At 36.3% G+C, this 22132-nt stretch overlaps 1 protein-coding gene across 33 annotated transcripts in view; it reads left to right on the forward strand.

Moving 5' to 3' along the window:
• The window catches only part of NRXN3 (neurexin 3), a 1418420-nt gene that overhangs the window by 1390183 nt on the left and 6105 nt on the right, over window positions 1-22132 (forward strand). For 3 of the 33 annotated variants that reach the window (XR_004956343.1, XR_004956344.1, XR_004956345.1), the window contains one exon: window positions 17628-18334. The exons of the other annotated variants lie outside the window; for them this stretch is intronic. The gene's annotated coding sequence lies outside the window, so the exon portion shown is untranslated. The remainder of the gene's footprint in view (window positions 1-17627; window positions 18335-22132) is intronic. 33 annotated transcript variants of the gene reach the window in all.

Here is a 22132-nt window from a genome sequence, read left to right on the forward strand (position 1 = left end):
AATAAAAGAAATATGCTTTGTACCAAGACTATATTATAACATTTTATATTTATTACATATATATCATTATTAATAGTAACAGTAAGTATTATAATAAATACTTTTTCCAAAAAAAAATAAATAATAGGAAATCTATTCCAGAATGCTTGTTCACACTACAAGAGTTTTCCAAGTCACATTTTAGATTGCTAACAGCATCCCAGTGTTGGATCAGAATTTAAATATTCTTTCTATCAATTGGGAAACAGTAGTTTTTCTTTATGTCTGTCATTACCTATGGATGGTTCGTGTTCTGCTTATAATAATCCAACACTTCTCTGCCCATTGTGTTTTATAAGATTATTGCTGATTACCATTTAGATTTGTTAAGTGACATGGGACATTTTAAGGAGTCCGAGGACAGTAACCATCAAGGGCAGTAGTGGTAGCCTGAATCAGTTATAAATGAATTGTTTTATTGCCCACACAATGATCAATATATTTGCTGCCACAAAAGCTTAGTTCTAGTTCCTGAATGAAAATATTTCTTTGTCTCTTTAAATACATGTATATATATTTCATTCTATGAGATAACAGACTTCTCTGAAGTTTTTCTTCATTAAGAGAGATTGCTAGTAAGCATCTTTTTCAGTGGAACAGAGCTGAGTTGTGGTAACAATATCGTCTACACACCCAGCCTACCGTGGCCACAGAAACCAATGGACTTTTTTTTTTTTTTTTATTGGAGGTGTCTGCATATCCACAGTACCACTTGCTATATTTCATTACAATGCATTACTTCACACAACACACTCTGAATGAAGAAGATATGCTGGGCGGCTTCAAATTCAGAAACTTCCTCCAAGCAGGGCTTGTTTATCGGCCTGCAGCACACTTGGAACATTTGAAAGACTAGTGATAAGGTTCATTCATGCTGAAAAAAATGCGTTGAGCATCATGGCCACTTCCTTCACAATGGCCTGGCATGGAAGGATGGAGAAGGTTATTGTTACCACACAAATGGCTGTCGGTTTGCCTCTGGTATGACTTTGTCCAGGGAAGTTGCATCATTTTAAAATGAAAAGAGTTCTAGGGAACATTTGTGACTATAGTACTGTAGTTGTAACTTTGTGGACTTTTTAATAAGCTTGCAAAGAATAAGTTTGGAACCTAGAAATAGTTTGTTCTATTTATTGGCAGGGGTGGAGCGGGATGAAGGATGTTTAGTACTTTTATAAAATCCTTTGTCTGGCCATGGAGTTTGGATTCAGGCTCAAGAAGTGGGCTTGGGAGTCATTCTCTTTAGTTCTACATAATGAACAAAATGAATGAAATGCTTTCCTCTTTTAATTTTAGAATGGAGGCACCTTTATTTCTGGAATTATATTTAGTAAACCCCAAAGTGTATGGCTCTTGTGTGCTAGAAGAGAGTAAGGGAGAATAAGTTGGTATGTGACTATTTTTCTTCTCCAAGTATTCAACTAGATAAGGAGGCTGGTGGTGCTCAGAAGGAGGATGTTGCCTTTTGCACAAAGCCTGGGAGGGAGTTAGAGGTAGCCCACAGGCCCTAGCGTCCTCCTAAACCCCTGCTTGATGCCATTAGCCAGAACGAGGAAAAGGAAGTCTTGATCTACTATTCAGTGGCACAGATCTACTTATATGTCAGTAGAGGAAAACCAGTCCTCTTGTCTACTTTACATAAAAACCCCGTATTTACCAGAGTTTGGGTAAATGTAGACGCAGGCAAAATAATCTCTCCATTTGGTTTTAGTGGACTAAACCACCTTGTTCTACTGCCTACCTCCTACCTCATTTACTCCATAAAAGGAGACTTGTTCGGTTAACTATTTAAGCAACTTTGTGAACTTTCCATGTTATTTGATGCAAGACATTGTTAGTAGCTGTACGCGACCTATTTTTAGTCTTCTCTCTCATTTCTTTCACACTGATTGATGAAATGGGAAGAAAGTTGAATAAGCTCACTCTTCTTTTTTTTAGATGACACAAATATTAAATTGACAGATAAGCTTCTAGGATGTACCAGAGGTCTTTAAGGGTTGACAGTCCTATTAGAAAGAGACCACCAGAGAAGTGTGAGGAATAGAAAAATGAGGGGAAAGTGTAGATGCAATAAGAAATTGGGGCTGCTGAGAGCATTTTAAGAAAAGTGCTTGCTTTTTCACCAGCTATGTCATTTAGTTCAAACAGACAAGAAACTTAATACGTTCTCCCAAGTGTAATAGAACTGCAGACCCATCTCCTCAACTTCTCTCTCTTTTGCATAATCTCATCTTTCATTAGTCAAGAGCTAGCGAGTGTTTTCCCATGAGATTTGGTCATGTATAGGACATTAATGGAGAACTGTGTCAGGCTGTGGTGTTTCACACGTGCAGGTGGGAACGATCTTCCTCCAGTTAGATTCGGTGTGTGGATTGTCCTTTGCGTTTTGCCCCTGCTCCTGAAGCTCATGCAACTGTGAGAACTGAGGATATATCCACAGATTCCTTCGACGCCAGGTGTCTATGGACCTAGGCATTGTGTCTGGGTTTATTTTGATCTTATGAAACATGAGGGTTTTCTGACTTCTTTCAATATGTCTGGAGGATGAAGCTATTTCAGTTAGGCATGGTCATAGCAGCTCCACTAGTCTTAGAAGCACTGGGGATGGATTTTCATTGTTTGTACCTGCTTTTCACTGGAGGCTATAAACTGATAATTTGGCTGCTGGCAAAATTCCATTGTAACAGCTAAAAGAGTGGTTTGGAAAGACACCAACAGTAGCCAGATTGTGTTAAGTACTAAACTGCTATTGAAGATCAGCTCTGCTGTTGGGGGCATGAAATCAGTGGCAGAACCTTCTATTTTCCAGCTTTCCTTGCTCTGGGTTTTTCATTATGCTTTTTTTTTGTGATTTCCCCCAGAGTAGATGCTCTTTCTCTCTCTCTCAAATACACATACACATGTGAAAATTTTATAATACTTTAGCATTAACTAAGCACTTTCATATATGGTGCCTTTTGCCTCCTACATATATTAATGATATCACACTATTATCTATATTAATGATATTCATGGTTCAACAGAAATACTAAAGGAATCACAATATGACATACATTGTAAGTTGCGTTGTGGCCCATGGCAGGAAGGGAGAACTGGATATCAGAGACATCTGTAGCCCAGGCTCGGTTACTCAGTGTCTTCATGACCTTGAGCCAATGCCTTAAATTCTCTACAATGTAGTTTCTTTACTTTTAAACCAATGGTTCTAAACCGAGGACAGTTTTGCCCCCAAGGGGACAATTGACAATTCCAGAGACATTTTTGATTGTCACAACTTGGGAGATGCTATTGGCATCTAGTAAGTAGAGGCCAGAGATGCTGCTAAACATCCTGCAGTGCCCAGAACAGCTCCCACAGCAGAGAATTTTTGAAAGCAAAATGTCAATAATGATGAGATTGAGAAACCTTGTTTTACGCCATAAATAATATCTGCTCCATCCATCCAGGGATTATTGTGGGGCTGAAATATATATGAAAACATAAAGTAGCCTTCCACGTCTGATATTAATACTGTCTGGCACTGCACATTCGGACACCAAAATTGAATCTTAGGAGGAAAATGGATTTTTTTTCCTCCTAGATTAAAAGTTATAAATGAAACTATCAGATTAAAATATATTAAATATATCCACTGAATCTTGCTCCAGAATTTTATGGTCTTACACTAATTCTCTAAACATAAAGAGAAACAATGAAAAAATATTAATCTCAGGAAAAGAAACCTACCATTCAGTGACTAATGTAGATAAAGGAAATTGGAATCTGTGCAACTAACAGGCTTTTCTATTAGCGTGCAGCTATAGTGCATCTTCCCTAATAGAAGCAAGGCTGAAATGATAAGTTGTTTGGATCACATTAATTAACATTCAGCTCTATTAGATTTGCACCTGAGGTTGGGTTCATTTAACCAGTGCTGATGGATATCAAATGTAACGATATCTAGCCTCATTATATTAGAATAAAATAGGTTTTACATTGAAGGCAAATTTTAGACTAGACTCTTAATAATGGCCTTTTATATTAGCTCAGGTAACTAGAGATGGTAAAAGAATGCATTACATTCCAGTGAACCAAACTCCATTACTAGTTATAGTAGTAATGAGAATTAATCCCTTTGTTGCTTTTGTTGTACAGTTACCTCACATGTAAATATAACTCTAAAATTTATGTCATGTTTACAGATATTATTTCTTGCCTTATTTTTGTAATGTAGTCCTCTTAAAATTTTAGCTTGGGTTTAGGGACAGGATCTCCTGAGTTTCTTCCCAAAATATTATGTACAAGAGCCTTTATATATGAAAAGAGCATGCAAACTTTATCAGTTTTTCAGTAGGGTTTGTTATACAAAAAAGTTGAGAGATCACCCTTTAGAATAGAAACTCATCATCTCCTCCATGAATGATACCATATTTATCCTCCATAAATGATACCATATTTATTCTCCCAGTACATTAGCAGATCATCTCTAGAGGTGCCAACTGATTGATAATTTTAAAATTCTTAATTGACATACATACATTTTTTATTTAAATATTCAGATTGGAAACTCTGCCATATAGCTAAATTTAATAATTATGCAAATACAGCACAATATTATTTAATTGAAACCTTTGGGATGAAAATAACTGAGGTGTGTAATACTCTTTGCAACCTGAAACAACCATTCTAACACATATCTGCCAAGTAACAACATCGTATGTGTGAACAGGCAGAGGATTACAGCTCTGGCTTCCCTCCCCCAAAAAACACACTTGAAAGAGCATGTACAGTATAATCCATACAAACTCTCAGGTTGTTTGTTATGAAAGTCACACTGCAAAACAATGACTATATAGACAGACGGGAAATCTAGAGAGCTGGTAATTAAATAAGCAGAATGTCTCACACCCACCAATAATATTAACAAATTCTCTTAGCCCTTGAGAAACATCACACACACACACACACACACACACACACACACACCATTTTTTACTAACTACTGAGATTTAAAGTACCACTAGAAAAGGAAACTCCGTTGCAAATGCTTACATTCCACCCAGAGCCCATTCTCTTCATTTTCTTATTTCTATCTCTGCCACCTTTCTCTCAGCTGATAAGGAATTTCCAAGTACTGCTCTTATAGCTGCTGAGTGAGCACAGAGTATATGCAACAAGATGCCTTATCCAAGTCTCCTGGAAGGCCCGCTTCTCTCGACCTTTCCATTTCTTAAACCAGCCACTTTAACTATACATCACTTGCTGCTCAGCTTCACAGCTAAAGACACAACAGTGTTTTACATGAAATGTCACTGTTGAAAACATTGTTTATCACTCAAAATATAGCCATGTGTATATCTATACTTGTTTGTATTCCAGTGAAGTCTGTAACACTCAACGTGACACAATAGGGGCTAGTTAAATATTTTGCCAAAAGTGGTATTCTAAATTAATAATAAATAATTGGAAATGACAGAGTCTAAATCAAAATCTTAAGCATTTACATATATTCCCAAACATCCCGTACCAGGATTTGCAGTAGCCAGATTCAGACATCCTTCATCTTCTTTTCCACATTTCTCTTTTCAAACCCTAATTTCCTCAGAGAGCAACTTTAGTAACTTTCCCCAAACATGGACACCACCTTATGAGGTCCCTTTCAAAAGCAAGAATGTTCTTTTTGTTTCTATGCCCATGGTGACAAGAAGGACACCAGGGCCCTTTTTAGAACCTGCCTTTTGCAGTTAGCAGTCACTGGGCTTTGTGAGGATACACAACTGTTTCATTTTAAACTATTTTCATCAACACCTTAACACTTTTCCTCTTAAAGGTGTAGAAGAATAAATATTGATATCACTCTCAGAATAGTTTTTTCTTAACTCTGAAAAAATTTGGTGTCTGAAGATTTCGATTTTGTTTTCTCCTTGTACTCTCTTCAGACTTCTGTTCTAGGGTTTATGCCTACCCTTGCTCATAAAGAGCCCCTTTGAGGCAGAACGTGTGCTTCAAGGGGATGAGAATGTGGTATGCAGGATGAATGGAATAGCTACATCCTAGATGACAAAATTGAGAGATTGAAATGGAAGAAAGTTGTGGCCATCAATATAATTATTCAGATTAGAATGAAGCCATTGCCCTGGGGTTCATGTTTTTCTTCATAAGTAAAGTGGTTTGGGATTTAGTGTGAGTCTAGATAGTTAGGATTTCAGCACTGAACCACACCCTTGCACATGGTTTTTGTGGTTGATAATCATAAGTGTTACACAAGAAAACTGACATCACCCTGTCAGACCTGGCCATTGTTTGCAGGATGCAATTTAAATCCTGGTGTGAATGGAATAGCCTAGCTTATCTTTGGTTAGTTATTAAAAACTTCATAGTTTTCAATCAGAACACAATGCTCTGCTCTGCTCCGCAGTGGATTTGCAAGTTCCTACATCTGCATCATTAGAGGAGAATGCTTGCCAATAAGATGTGTTTCTAACATTATATAGAGAAAAGAAGAACAAATGCAAAATTACTCTTCTAAACAGAGTTCAACTGAATGCTACCAACAGTTCGAGGAGTTTGGACTGCAGTGGTTCTGTGCATCAAAAAGAACCCATTGGCAAATGGCAAAGGAGGTGCTGAGTGTGATCCATGGCTGCTGTTTTAATAGTGCCTGCTCTGCCTTTCCAGTTGGCTTTCTTGAAGCAGCCAGTTCCATGCTTAAGGCCAGAGGGTCAAGCCTGAGCGGTTCTCATTGAAACACTTGCCAGTGGACATCTGATACATTTTAAGGTTATTAAAACCTAAGATCCCTTCTTTAGTTAAGACACATTACACTTTCACTGTCAACCCTAGCTCTAGTTCTGGACAACAGATGAAACTAGCCCACATGACACAAAGCTACCCATGGTGTTTCCTAACTATGCTTTTCAAAATCTATGTAGCTTTCTTTTATTTGGTCACCATTATAATATGAGCTATCCAACAGAGAAAGAGCTGCTGGTAGCTGTAGAATACAGATGGGTAATTGTTCCCATGTAGTCTCAGAACACCTTGGGTTAAGGGCTCCAAAGAACCTCATCTATCTGAACATTAGCACAGTAAAAAGTTAGAAGTGTAGATTTTTCCAGCATGATAAAAGTCAATCGTGCCCAACACTTTCTTCAAAAAGCCGGAGTTGCTAGATTGAAATTTTGTCATTTATGAGGCATCTAAAAAATCTCTGACCCATTGGCTCTTATATTGTCTCCCTTGGTCTATCATTTTGTTGTTACCTGATTTCCACATGGGACCCTGTCAGTGGCTAATCTGCACAGTGGGAAATCAGCTTTCAAACCTTCAATCTTGAATTACTAGATTTTCCTCTTTCTCTGCTCACTAGCCCTAATACTCATGATAATACTCTTAGTACCCTATCCCAGGATTTTGTCCTCTCATTGCAGGAAAACAGAAGTCATTATCCCTTCCTGGGACCCACTAAGGAGGGAGTGTTGGGAGGTGGTTATGTAATTGACTTTTAATTCTGAGAGGAAAGGCAACATAAAAAATATGCTATTATGTAATGACACAGTACTAGGTAACCAGTAACTACAATCAATTTGAAATATTTGAGAAGTAGTAATACTGGCTTTGAAATAGTTTTAGGCATCTTTCTTAAGTTATTGATTCTTTTCAAAAGATCATCTTATCTAATCCTTCTATGTTATAGGCAATAAAATGGGGCTAAGAGAATTAAAGTCACTTACTTGAGCTTACATAACCAGTAAGATTGTCTCCATGCCCTGCTTCATCATGTTATATGTTCTCTAGGGAGGCAAGAGAGCTTACCTTCTGGAAGCTTTGCTAGTTAGTAGGATGTAAAACCTGTGGGGAAAGGCCCAGCAACGTTCGATTTTACGTACTTCCTTGGTTTCTCTAGAAACATGCTGAGTAGATATTCTCATTGCTTTCTCCTTCATTTCTTTATCCTTTGGGCCACAAATGGTGAACACCACAGCTTTACAAAGTTAGTCTTTTCATCACTAATAGTCCTTTGATGTGACTTTCTGTAAAAGTATCAGAGAGTTATTCTCTCAAGACTTCCACATTATTAAGCTTTTGCTTTTAGATTCTTTCTTTCTAAACCGAGGAAATAGGTCCTAAGGACTGTGGGTTAATCAAACTTCTTCAAATTTGAAGGCTGTTTAGGAACTAAAATGCCCAGACATTTTCCAGTACTTAAGCTCTGCGTACAGTATCTTTCCCTCTTGATTTGTGCCTATCAGCCAGATCCACAGGATGCGCTGGGAATTGCCATTTTATTTTTCAATAATTATTTCCCAGGCATTTATTCACTATGGTCATAGTAGCTGTGCTTTTACCATCTTTACTCATCTGGTCAACACCGCCTACAACCTTAAGTAGCAATGACCAAGAACAGTAGTCCACTCTGTGCTACTGTTCTAAATCTTGCCACACCAACCAAAACGAATAAAACCCAGAATGAACAGGTTTATTCAGAGGAGCTACAAATGCTATTCATAAGCAGAGAGGTATTTTGAGCAGGGTAGTTGCATGAGGGTGTGCAGACCTTGCACTGCTCAACTCCAGGGGATGCTATCTATGTGGACTACAATAGGAGTTGTCTCCTGGAGTTGGACAGCGAAGCACCCTCACTTTCAAGCTGACAGATGCATGTACCAAAACAGGAGATCGTCTTGTTTCTTACTAAATAATATTTTCAAAGACATAAGACACACACCCTCATCTGCAAGGAAAATTTGAGTTGAGCCAAAACAAAAACAAAAACAAAATTGATATGATAAGGACAAAATGGTTTCTCTAAGTTTTTGTCACATCGCTCCAGCCCTAGTCCTTAACTTATATAACTTTCAACCCTGGATCTGCTCTATGGCCTTGCCCATTTGTCCTTCAAAGTAGGAGGTGAGTGGTGATAATCTGCCCTACAGAAAACCTTTGCTGAGTAGCACAAGATAATAAGAATTTTCCTTGAGATGTTTACATTAAGGCTAATATAATTTGTATTGAATCACTCAATGATATATAATTTAAAAATCAGCCTTATTTTTTTGTAAGAGGAGGCACCTGATAGCACAAACAAAATAAGACTAGCCCTAGGCCATGTGATTTTGCAAAGACAATATTTAGCCCTTATCGAGTTTTGTTTCAGTTTTCATTACTATCCATCTATTTGAAAAAAACAAATATATGACCCTTTGGCTAATAGCATTTGGGGAAAACATTAACTACAGATTAATACTATGAAACAGGAATAAAATTAATAAGCAAACATCCTAATGGAGTCACTACATGTGAGCACATTAAACTTCTTCATAAAGATAGAGATTGTAAATGGGTTCCAGGCTTCCATCATGCTGACTTTTTAAATTAAATGTGTCACAATTGCTAAAAATAAAACCTTCAATGTTTCTCAAATCTTTTTTTTTTTAACAGATACCTCATATGGTCATCACATGTAGCGTGAAAACTTAAAAATCAGGTAACATCCATCTAAAATAGCAATAGCAAAAACAAAATATATTAAGATCTGTTTACTATTACCATTGAGAAATAGTATTGGAGACCACACTGAAAAAAAGGTGATGTAGTCTGACCAAGAAGACATTAAAAGTGACCAGACTTGTGTCTTCAAAGCTGCCTATAACTCTTTCTCAGTTTATAACACTAATCCGCAGCCAGGCTATTTCTTCATCCTTATCCTAACACCATGTTACTCTAACAGACATGGTAAGCTCTGTGGTTCGGAAAGAACACAGTCGAAAGCTAATTTTTGTGTCTTCTGGGCTGCCTGACACTGTGCTAGTAGCATTTATGCCTGTTCAATGAGTACAGAAGAATTCGTTTTACTTAATGCTTTAGATCAATTAGTGGAGCCTACCAGTTTGGGCCTAAAGTATAGAATAAAATAATAAGGTATGAAAAAAATGTAATGATCTTCTCCAACAATCAGTGTATGGTGCTTTTCAAAATTTGTTGTATAGGGCCAATGATGGAGTATTACATGGCATAAAAGAAAATGATATGAGACGGAAGTATTTAGAGAGCACTTACGATTTAACAGTTCAAGAAAATAACAAAGGAATCAAATCATTTAGACCATTTTGGTAGGAACTTATTAGATAACTGATGCTTCTACTGTGTTACTTTTAGAATTAGAGTATCTAAAAGCATTTATTATGTGGTCCTAAAATTCATGTATTAGAAACTGTTAGGCAGCATTTGATGTGCCAGTAAGATATTTATTACTCTTAGAAAATTTCTGAAACTCCATTTGTAAATATTATAATTATAAAATGCTTGTATATCAAATTTCTCCTTCCATTAATTAAATATCTAGTGAAGTTTATCTTTATTTTATCTCCATTTTACAGATAAAAGAGGTTATGGCTTATTCAAGGTCACAAAGGGTAGATCACAGATGGAATTTAGCTGAGATCTTTTGACTATAAATTCAACTTGATTTTGCATAAGAGCTCCTTGGGGAACTTATTAAAAATGCAGATAGCCAGACACTGACTGACTGCTCTCCTATTCCTACTACTCTCAGCAGAGGCTGAGTTAGTAGGTTTGGCTTAGGTGACCTGAGATTGTGCAAAAAAATCCCTCAGAGACCCTTTGAACATTTCATTGCACAATAATAATTTCAAAGCTATACAGAACCTAGGATGTCCTATGGCAGTTGTTTTTGTGCCTAAAGATTAGCTTCCTTGTAATTTCCCATACTCACCGACAACTTAATGCTGAAAAACATTCTGTTTAAGGGTGGTATTGTGGTTTAATGTAAAACATAGGATTAGGTACAGTCAAAGCTATTCAGGTTTCTAACTGTGTAACTTTGAGCAAATTAACTCTGTCAACCAACATTTACCGATATGTAAGATATGCTTATAATAATTAAGTGAAATAAAATATCTAAAGCACTTAACACAATGTCTGGCAGAGAGTAAGTTCTCAATAACTCTTAAGAACAACTCCTTCCAGGAGTAGGCTTCTGGTTAATTCATGCTTTAACTATATAGTTATAATTTATATTTTCTTACTCTTTTCCCGTATTTCTGAGGAAAGCATTATGTTACCCATCTAATTGTATGCATTTGTCCTCAGCATATATCTTTACTAATCTGGAAGCTCATATGCATTGAGTTTGGGGAATGAGTAGGAGATTTCTCATAGTGCCTTCCCTTATCTACAGTAGTTCTGTTTATAAAAATTAAAAATAACCTCATGAGATGTACTTTGCCCACTTAGCCATCTCTGCAGGTTTCTCCTCCCTGGTAAACCAGCTGCTTGACTCTCAGGTCTGACAGAGTCAAAGTCATATAGTCATGGTACATCATCTTAATGTCAACTGCATAAGTCTTGGGCAAGCTTTTCATCTTGTTTGTACAGTACTAATTTCCATTAATTATAAAAAGTCCTTGGTGGTATTTTATGAACACTACACATTCCTTGCAATGAAGATAGATTTTAGTGGGAAAGAGGTGTTTTCGAGACATGGCGACTTTTATTGTAATGTGTTGTCAAGTTCAGCTATTTCCTGCGGATGACTTAGAGAACTTAGGGGCCCCCCAGAGAAGAAGCAACAGGATGGAGCCCAGCTGCTACCACCCAAAGAAACACCAGCACGAAGAAAACGGTCAGAATTCTGGTCACAATGGCAGAGTAGAGGAGCTTTTATGGAAAATAGCAGCAAAATAAACATTATTGAATAATTCATTACTATATAAACACAATCATAAAGTGTCATGGTACCAATTGAGGAGAAAAGTCCCACTGCTGCCAGGTTCTGCTGTCGGTGGCTGCAGGGTCACAGCAGGCAAAGATAACCAAGTAAATTTCTCTACCCTGATCGTCATTCCTCCCACTTTTAATTTGTTTGGCCCATTCCTTCCTATTGCCTGAAGACAAGCATCAAATTCTGGCAGCTGTAGATCTGAATATCATGTTTATTTTCTCCTTAGCTTTCATAACTCAAAGGAAAGCTTGAGTTTTTAATAAATATCCCACTACCAGTTTATGAAAGGGAGAATGAATTAGATAGTGATGTATTTTTCAGAAAGCTTTTTAAGCCAGCTGTGGATGAGAAGGTCCAATTTGCACTGGAACTGCTAACTAGAACCCAGGGAAATCCCATCCAGTTTAGAGAAGAGTAAAAGAAAATAGAATAGAGAATGTAGTGCTTCAGTAGTTTACAAAGCATTTATTCAGCACCTTGTGTCTAAAAAACAGTATGCTAGCAGCTATGGCGCACTGCAAGAGAACAGTGGAGTGGCCTCCCTGAGCTCTCACTATGAATCCAGCACTGTTCTGAGTACAGTGGAGAATAAGGCAAATCTCTGTTCTCGTGGAGCTTATATTCCATAAATAAGTGGGCAAAAGTCAACTAGTAAATACTATGCACAGAATCATGAGTTAGTGAGCAGGCTGCTGCTTAGGTAGTTGTGGATCGCCTCTTTGAGGAGTAAAACTGAAGGAGAGAACTGAACTACCAGAAGGAACTAGCCAGACAAAGAGCAAGAAAAGGAGTGTCCTACAAGGGGAGCTGGAGGATATTGCCAGAGTCTGAGACATTCTGGGTCAGGGGGAGCTGTAGGAAATGAGACTGAAGTGGTAGGCAGATCACAGGGGACTTTTACAGTGGATCAGAGTACAGAATTTTGATTTGGACAATTCTGAGAAAATTTTAAGCAAGAAAGTGACTTGGTTTGATTTATATTGTACAGTTTTTAAAAATCACTTCAGCTTCATCATGGAGAATGGATTTTAGGAAGCCAAAAATGGAGGTGGGGAAAAGAATTGGGAGGCTACTGCAGAGTCCAAGCAAGGAATTATGGTAGCTTACTCTAGGACATGGGTAATGACAATGGACAAAAATAGATATATTAGAAATTGTTGCCAAAGAGGAGTCAAAAGAATTTCCTGTTACACTAGATATGTGGATGTGAGTTCAGGTAGGGGATCAAGTATGATGACTGATTAGGGTCTTATGTACCTGGATCAAACACAAGATATGGGAAATCTGAAAGGAGGTGCAAATTTAGGAGGAGAGTCAAGTCCAGAATTCTGTTTTAGTCCCTTTTGAATTTGAGAAGCCTTTTAGTTAGTGAAGCAAAAATGTCGAATAGGCAGTTGAAACTGGAATTCATGAGAATGGTAGGTTTTACAGCCAAGGAGCTGGATGGGATCAACCAGAAAATTAAGGTAGCCCATGTGCAAGCCTGGGGCTAGCCAAGTGATGAAGATATGAGAGGGCAGGACAGGAGGAGGAAAGTTGAAAAAGTCTTTGGCTATTAAAGCTAGAGGAACAAAGTATTTCAGACAGAGCCTTCATTTCTGACCGGCACACAGGTGGCTTTTTATGTTGATAAAATAAATATTTTATATTATCTAATGTCTTGGACTTCAATAGTATTAGAACATCCTAATAGTTTGTGAATAATCCTCATGTTTCTAGGGTTCCATATCCAAGTTTAGAGTTTCCATTTTTTTTCTAAGCCAAACTGGGATTGAGACCTGAGCCACTAATTCTCCCAGAATTCCTCCCTTCATCCCATGGATACATAAAATAACAATTGATGAAATGTATTTGAATATTTTGTAGGAGGGACAGATGAGGAAGTTTACCACATATATCTGATGAAAAATCTTGAAAATTTTCATGAGCTATTTGCTCTGCAAACTCCTTCCTTTGATCATCCTGCTTAATTTTTTAAGTCTTCCCTCAGATTGTAGTCAGACTTCCAAGAAGTTTCCCTCTTTCTTCTGCTCCCCAGGATTTCCCCCCAGAAATTTAAAATATTTAATCTCATGCAAAGTAATTCATTTGGGCCTTCTTCTACCTCACTTGGATACATTGAAGACAATGCCCTTTAGCAAGTAGGACCCACTCTCTCAGAGAGGTAGGTTTGCAACTTGAGTTACTTGAGTATGCCTTTGGGCTTCTTAAGCACAATTCCAAGCAGTTTAGAAACTTATTTCTTTGAAAAAAAAAAATGCATTCTCCAAGATGAATGTTGACCAATGAGAGTTCATCTTATTGCATTTGCAGTTTTTAAAAGTTTGACTTTACATTTAAACAGGATTATTTGGATATGGCAGAATAAAAATGGTCACATCAAAATATACCGCATCAGGTCAAGTAATTGTATTATTTGTTTTCATTGGCAAAAAAAAAATCCTAAAGCATTCTTTATACCCAGTAGAGATGGAGATACAGAACCATGTAGTTACTGATAAGAACCTTTTGTAGACAGCTAATGAAAGCTGAAACTGTGACATGATTATGAGTTGCTAGTAATATTATAGAAATATAGAAACCAAACAAACTTTGTGCATATTAACTGATAGCTGACATATTATAAAAATGTGTATGTACTGCATTTAGGCTGTGTTGGCTTCATTTGAAACTCTTGCTTCCATGGGTTTAAAAAATACATATTTTATTTGCAAAGTAACAACCATAGATTTTGGTATGTTCAATTATTTAAGCCAGTATTTTCCAAAATGTAAATGGTGTCTTACTTACATGAATTTTAAAACAGGCTACTTTGAAGTAGGTAAATTACTCAATAGAAACCTCAGGAGACCTGGAGTGCTGCTATGTCTTCCTCAAAACACCTTATTATCCAGCAGTATGTATACACTGGAAGTATACTTAGACCAGTTATGTTTCCTATTTTAAGAAATTGCCTATGATACAAAAACAGCCCATATGAACATTGTCATAACTATCTTTGTGTGACAGAAGTCATTTGATGTCTTGTGGGGCCATAAGGGCATTTTAAGATCTTCTCATACAATAAAATTAAATGTTAAAAATATAATTAATCATTCCCCCAAAATCACCTAAATAACAAGGGTTTTTCTTTTCCTATATTATTGGGATTTTTTTTCACCTCCTAAAACCTCCCAGCTGCCCTTTGTGAAGTTCCTAGAATAATGATTACCATTATTAAACCAGAGACTAAAAATCTTGGTACGGACTGACCCATGGGGACACATTACTATCATTATTTTAATATAAAATAATAAAAGGGGCGTCCCATAGGGGGCAAAAGTCTGACTCATACTCACAGTATATTCTATTTTCCAAAGTCACCCCCAAAATAAACATTCTTGGGAGTGATTGGAATTGGCTGTCAGAACCAGGTGCTCTCAAGGGTCTTGCCTTTGCGGTTCGCCTACCCAGGTTTCCCAGTCCTTGGTTGAACATTAATGTTCTCACAGGGATGTAATATTGATTATAACTCTTGTGATCTCTTCCAGTAGAAGCTGAGGCCATTTGTAAAAAAACTCCTTTCCCACATCCCTTCCACAGTATCTTTCCCTCAATACTCACATATACACATATACACTCACTCATCCTCTCTCTCTATCTCATTTTCTCAAGATAGGCTGAATGGAATATTTTGTTTCCCAAATGGTCTCTTGAAGACTGGTATGGTTTTCCCCAATGGACTCCAATAAACCAGGCTCATCTCCTAATTGTAGGTTACAGACATGGACATGATGCCATTATGCTCTTTGGGGTTTTGCCTCAATTACTAAAAAACATAGTATGTGTATAGATGATTGATAGATGATAGATGGATAGATGATAGATTAGATAGAAAGATAGATAGATGATAGATAGATAGATAGATAGATAGATAGATAGATAGATAGATGATAGGTAGGTAGGTAGATGATAGATGATATAGATAGATGATAGATGATAGATAATAGATATAGATAGATGATAGATATAGATAGATGATATAGATAGATGATAGATAAAAATAGATGATAGATAAAAATAGATGATAGATAAATAGATAGATAGATGATAGATGATTGATAGGTAGGTAGGTAGGTAGGTAGATGATAGATAGATGATAGATGATGATTGATAGATAATAGATATAGATAGATGATAGATATAAATAGATGATAGATAAAAATAGACGATAGATAAATAGATAGATGATGATAGATAGATATAGACAGATGATAGATATAGGTAGATAGATGTATATATATATATATATATATATACACATACACATATATACACACATATATGCTATTTCATTTATCGGTCTCATTTTATTAAGTCCCTATTGTCACCCTTGGTGCCCTTTCAATTTGGTAATGCCCAAGAACACTCATATGGAACAATGTTAGTTATAATCTCTATACCTTATCAAATATGTCTTCTTAGGCTATGAGTAAATATGCGATACGTTTCCTAGAGCAGAACCTATGTCTATTTTTACCTGCATTCCTGCCACTATGGGCTCTACTTCACCCCCCAACATGCATACATATATACATGTCCACACTTTCCTTCTCGAAATTGGCAAAAAGCCTTGGGATGTCCTTCGCTCCTACTGGAAGGGTGTGAAACTAAATCCGATACCTTTCTCTTACCTCCAAATCAGTTTGTCTTGCTGACCTCTCCTCAACCCTAGCTTGCTGTTCTGTTTTTCTATTTTCCCTAAATGCAACTTACTTTAAGCATGTATGAACTGGATTAACATTCCTACAATTAAAGGACAATAGATGATTACCCATTTGTCAGTCTTAGCCGCTCCTCTTTTAAGATGTCTACTTATGACGTACATCCAGACTGCACGCCCTTTTTATTTTTTTTAAAGAAGCAAAACCAAATTCAAAAAAAAATTTAAGAAAATGCAAAATTTCTTTTTTAAAAAAATGCAAAATTTGTTTTTAATTTTGGCTATCACCAAAAGGGGAATCAACAAGCCAGAAAATGAAAAGCAAAAAACGTGTCCCCTGACTGCTCTGTCTGTGCCTCCTCAGCGTGTGCATCTGGTTGTTCATCTCTGAAAGTGTGTGAAATACTTTTTTTTTTTAACTTTTTTTTTTGGTTCTTTTCTCCCTTCTTGTTTGGGAATTAAATGCTTTTTGTATTATATATATCTATCTATATATATAAAAAATATTGGTGTGTTTCTTTTTAATTGCTAGATCTTTAGATTTGGTTTTATCCAAAATTATGAGAAAAAAAAGTTATGAATTGTTTTCTGCAATTTTTCCCCACTCCCTCTTTAAATGTGGAACAACTTCAGCTGCAGAATCCCCACATCCACATCTTTCAAATTAGCCCGTCTCATTGGGAATCACATGCACCCGCGGGTGGCAAGGGGCAAATGGATGACGTCATTCAGACGGCGCCATTTCTATGTAGGGAAGTAATTATCAATGCTGCCAGCGGGCTCCCTATACTACAACTGTACCTGTCCATCGCCTCTGCCGATCTCTGAGTCCTTCCCCTAAATCCAGATGGGGCTGTGTGGCTGTCGATGAAGTTGTTCAACTTGAATGCATAAATCTAGTCTCCTTGTTTTTGCTTTTGATCACTATTATTAGTATTATTATTTTACGTATTTTGGCTATTTTTAGCAAGAAAAAAGTTTAACTGTTTTATCATTTGAAAATCGTTAATTAAACTGTAATAATTTTTTGAAGTAATTGCATGTTGAAGAAGTTGCAGCTTAGGGTGTGTGAGATTGTCAGTGTTAGAGTTCTGTTCTTTATTTCTGTAGATGGGCATGTGTAGGCTCATTTGTTTTTGTATATTGCCCATCCCTTCCTTACAGCCAGAAGCTCTAATGCAGCTAGATCACTCCGTGCCGCCCTTACATGGACATGGCGACTCACTTACACATTTACTCCCATCATCTTCATCTCTTGTGTAGTACACTCATAGATATGACCCTACCCTTTCTGCATCTTTCCTTCCCATACCCCTCCTTTCTTTAGCATTGTTCAAATTTTGTGCTGTCATCCATCCCCGTAAATTAAAGAAAGTCTAATACTTGTCAAAAAGACAAAAAATAAATAAAAATTAAATATATATCTGAGAACCTATAACAATGCAGAAATTCATTTAAAACCCTGTAGAGTCATAGATTTTTTTTTTAAGGCAAATTATAAAGGTAAACAGGTTTTTTCTTTAAATTTTTTTTAAATTTTAAAAATTACAATCGGAATTATTTCAAATTCAAAATCGATGCCCTCCTAAGCCCCTCAAAGTAAAAATTTGTTAAAGTGCAGATTTTTTTATTTTTATGTTATGTGGTGTGGATGTATGTGTTGTTGCCTCCCTGTATCATCCTCTGTTGTAAATTATTATATTTGGAAAATGAGACATTTTACTCAAAAGTTTTTTTTTTAAGAAATGACAACAAAAAAAAAAAGCAAGTTACAAGAATGTGGCAATTCTATTTGTCCAAGAGCATTCTTACACAACTTTCTTTTGTAAATTTTTCTTTCATGCCAAAAAACATGCGGGCAATTTGTTGATGTAAGTTGACTATAAATTAATATGGTATGCTTTTTTTAATTTAAATTATTTTGTCTGTACAGAAATGATTTCTTTCTTTGTTTTACAAAAACAGCCTATTTTTTTAATTTGCTTTTACTTTTCTTTCTGTCCTTATATTGTGAATGCCTTGTTGAAGTTATTCGCTCTCCTTCCCTCTCGCTTACTTTAGCCCTGATGTTGATTTTATTTTCTACTCTCTGATTTTGAAGACAGTATTAAATATTTTATTTTGCTTATGTCTATTTGCTTAATTTTCAGTGTTATGTTTTGTGCTGAATTGCTTCTAATAATCAATGTGAATTCTACTCTTGGTAGGGCGGGGGGGGGGTGAGTAAATTGTTTTTGACATCCAAAGAAAGTCTGGCCTCTTTGCCTGGAGAGAGATTTAAAGCATGGAAAGTAATGGTAGGCTCTACAGTGGGATACTGAATCAGATACAGCCTACAGGAGGTCTGCATCCTGGAAGAAAGTGAGTTAGCTCCAAGTGTTAAAAGTGGTAATTACAATCTAATTTAACTCCTTAGAAGGAACTCAGGGAAATCTGTCCTTTGTTTATGTTTTTTTTTTTTTCCTTTCTATTTTCCTCAAATGGGGAAATAAGGTACTCTCAAGTAATTCTGGTTGAATTTGGTTGTCTAGAATTATACCATCACCACGGGCTATGAAATCAGTTTTACTGATAATAAACACATCTAGAATCCCAGATGTTTGATTGTTTAGAGTGTTGTCCTACGATAATGATGCCTTCCTATGTATAGAACTAAGTACTGGTGAAAACATACATACATGGAAGGCACACAGCTCTCTCTCTCTCCCTCCCCTCCCTTCTTTCCCCACGTTTCTATTAATAGTTTCCATTTCTCACAAGGATTTAATCAGGTAAGCCTTAAAAGGATCTTAAGATTCTATCAAGAAGAAACATATTGATTTTCATACCCGAAGTTTTATTCAGGGAACTTTTCAGGTGGGCATTGCCTTTTTGTGTGACTCTAGGGTGAGACTGTCCTTTGACCTAGGTATTGGGATCAACGTTGACTTATACACTTCATGAAACATGGTCAGTAAGACGTACTATACAATTTTTAAATACAGAGATTACCTGTTTCATTTTAATTTTAGATATTTTTGTTATCTGAAACTTTTACAGAAATATCACACTGAATAGTGGATAATAGGTATGTTTTCAACCCAACAGCTTTAATGAGTGGGCTTTCTCTACTTAGTTTTGTATAACTTTAGATTGTTTAACATTTTGGATGATAATTTCCTGTTTAAAACTAAGAACTTCCTAAATAGGGCTTTACTTTATCTGATTGAATTGAAAGCTTTTATTTTTGTTAAATAAGATATCCATAGGTCATTGTAATAAAATTCTACTCTTTTTTAAAGATACAAATTCTTGGAACTATAATAAATCATTCCTCAATCTCTGCATTTAAAATACTCTTAGTAATCTGCATCCTATATTATCATACATCTACCTTAGCATGAGGCTACTCCATAAAAAATGCTCAGAAGAGAGTAAACAATGTTTTGTGTTTGGTAGGTGTAAAATATTAGTAGAAATGATATTAGTAATTAGCATTTCAGGGTAGCAATAGGCTCTGTGCTAGATACTCAGCATGCATTATAATAACATTAATATGCATTATTATTATTTTCCTTGGTGGTTTGAGGTAGGCTGTGTTATTACTCTCATTTTACAGAGAGTTTAAGAAATTTAACCAAACTCGTATGGCTAGTAAGCTACAGAGCCAGAATGTTAACTTGAGTCTGAGTGACTTCAGAGGCAAAGCTCTTATTCAATAAACAAATGAAAAACTCCACTGATATTCCTTATTTTATAATAGATAATATGTCAAGGAGCTATGGTTCATCTTACCTGAGCATATCTTGAAAAGTGGAGTCTGTATCAAATCCATTTCAAACAAACTAGAAACAAAACTAGAGATTCTCATCTCATGAAAATGTAAGTTAAGCCCCTTTAGGACACTTGCATTTGTGTGGTGTCTTCTCCCTAGGTACTTGTCATGTTTGTCCGTGGCTAATTTTTCTAAAGGTGGATGGAGGACAGTTTAATAGTTACAAGCTTTGGAATATTGGTGTGCTGCAGGTACTCACTTATGTGACACCAATAACTCAATGAGTATCATCCAACAACCAATTTCATGGGGAAAGGGATAATTTCTCACCATTATCTGTAAGCTTTTAAGCAGAGAATTATAAAAGTGCAAATAAAATATGAGATAAAGAACTTAAATATACATAATAGAAATTCAGAGAACTGGAGCATGGTGTCCTTTCCCAGAGTCTCACTCTTCAGGAGCCTTGTTTTGGTGTTTTTGTAACTTCTTAGACCCAAATATCTACAGAGAGACGAAGGTTGGAGCTACATTGAAACTTCATGCTGCTCTTATTTTTTAGATGACCCATTCACCATCACATACAACATTCTCACAGTTCAGAAGAGTTCTACTAAATTTTTAATACACTGTCTTTTTCGGTGGCAGAGAGCCCCTTTTGCTGGATATCGGCCCTAGAGACATGAATTATATATCTATAAATACACTCATAAAGCAAAAAAGCAGGGCAGCCTTCAGGGCTAAAATAGACCTTTTATATCCCTAGTGATCTCTCTAGTTTAACAAAAAGCACAACCCTGTCAGAAAGGGTATATGTTCCCAATTTAAAATGATAACTTTAAAGAATACAGATCTTATTGCAAACCAAAGAAAAATTCTGGTGATGGAATAGGAAATTAAGAGTGTTGATGGATTATAGGTTTTGTATCACTCTGCCTATAACCTCTTATGACTTTATGACTTCTGTGAATGCTTTTGGAAGCATAGACATCTGGTAGATCACTGACCCCACAAACTTTGGGCAGTGAAAAAAAATATCAGCTGCTCTGACATTTCTGAGGAGAGTCACTTTGGATTGAAACAAGCAAAGTCAAAAATAGGGTTCCACAATCTTAAAGTCATTTCCATTAAGGATTTAATAATGGGAGAAATACATCCCTCCCCTCCTCATCTCAAATGATGTGTGCCCATGGACTCCCAAGATACTGTAATTATCTTAACTCTTAAACATGAAATTTGATATTGATTATATATATAGACACACACACACACACACACACACACACACACACACACATTCCAATTTACACACTGTCCAGGCACCTTCCATGTTAACAGTTACCTAAAATCTTCCATCTATTGTCACTGTAATTCTCAGTTTTAATAATGACCCCCATATCCCAGTTGACTTTCTTTTAAAGACATTCTTCCAGCTCCTTGAGATTCCAAGAAAGGGGGGATTCTGAAAGATTCTACCATGTCACTGGTTAAATACCACTGGAATTTGGGATCCAATTTCCCTGACAGGGGGCATCATTTATTAATTTTATCACTGCTAGTATAATGAATAAGAGCAAAGAGAACTGAAGATTGGTAGTTTCGAGAGCTTCTGTTATTTAAACTCTTCAATAACATACCCGTTATTTAGTTTTGAACTCAGCTCTTATCATTTCACTTTGGGGCTCATTAGGGGCTCAGCAACCTTTTAGAAGCTCTTTATAAATTAGTGAACTTCAAAGACCCTCTTTCCAACCCATTATGAAAAGGATGGTTTTTATTTATTTATTTTTTTCTGGTAATCCAAAAGACGTGTTCAAATTCGAGTGCTGACTGAGAAAGGAATAAGCACAGAAAAACGGGGGTGATTCTACCACAGAGTGAGCAGTTTGTAGATACTATAGGTTCTTAACAACAA

The sequence above is a fragment of the Rousettus aegyptiacus genome, unplaced genomic scaffold (assembly GCF_014176215.1).
Source record: "Rousettus aegyptiacus isolate mRouAeg1 unplaced genomic scaffold, mRouAeg1.p scaffold_m13_p_3, whole genome shotgun sequence".
Taxonomy (NCBI): domain Eukaryota; kingdom Metazoa; phylum Chordata; class Mammalia; order Chiroptera; family Pteropodidae; genus Rousettus; species Rousettus aegyptiacus.